Genomic DNA, 904 nt, shown 5'->3' on the forward strand with positions numbered 1-904 from the left:
CACAGACTCAACAATTATAGATGGTGACTTTAATACACCACTCTTTGAAAAAGACAGATCATTGGGAAAGAAACTCAACAAGGAGGCTCCAGATAAAAATAGCACAATTGGACGGCTTGACTTGATAGATATTTTTAAAGCTTTCTACCCACAAGCAAATAAATCACATGCTTTCAAGCCCACATGGCACATACTTGAAAATAGACCACATCCTGGGACACAAGTTGAACTAGACTAAATTCTAGCACATAGAGATTACATAGATATCTATCTTCGATCACTGCCATAAGGCTGGTAATTAACAGAAGGATGGGGAAGAAAACAAGGGGAAACAATTGGAGGATGAACAATTTCCTATTGCAAAAGGAGTGGGTATTGCCCCAGATCACATATGAAATCAGGAAGTTTCTAGAAACGAATAAGAATGAAAATAAAATGCACCAAAACCTTTGAGATACAGCCAAGGCATTTCCAGAGGAAGGCTGATAGCAATAAATGCACAGATGAAAAAAGAAAAGAGACTCGTGGATGATATGCTGGCGCAAAAGTTAAACCAATTACAGCACAGTCAACAGAACAACCCTAATAATAGCAAGAGGATAGATATAATAAAAATCAGAGCTGAGATTCAGGAGAGGGAAACCCAGAAAACTATGGAAATTTAATGCCGCTAAAAGTTGGTTCTTTGAAAGAATTAACAGAATTGATAGACCACTAGCAAACCTAACCAAATAAAGGAAGAAACAAACGACAGTTGCAAGGATGAGGGATGATGCAGGGAACATTACAACATACTTTAATGAAATGAAAAGGATAATAACATAGTACTATGAAGGTCTATACTCTAATGAATTCAACAATTTGGAAGACATGGACAAATATTTGGAAACACAATCCCTCCCTA

This window comes from Echinops telfairi, unplaced genomic scaffold, assembly GCF_000313985.2.
Source record: "Echinops telfairi isolate 266 unplaced genomic scaffold, ASM31398v2 ScPeMD7_4;HRSCAF=17, whole genome shotgun sequence".
Classification (NCBI taxonomy): Eukaryota; Metazoa; Chordata; class Mammalia; order Afrosoricida; family Tenrecidae; genus Echinops; species Echinops telfairi.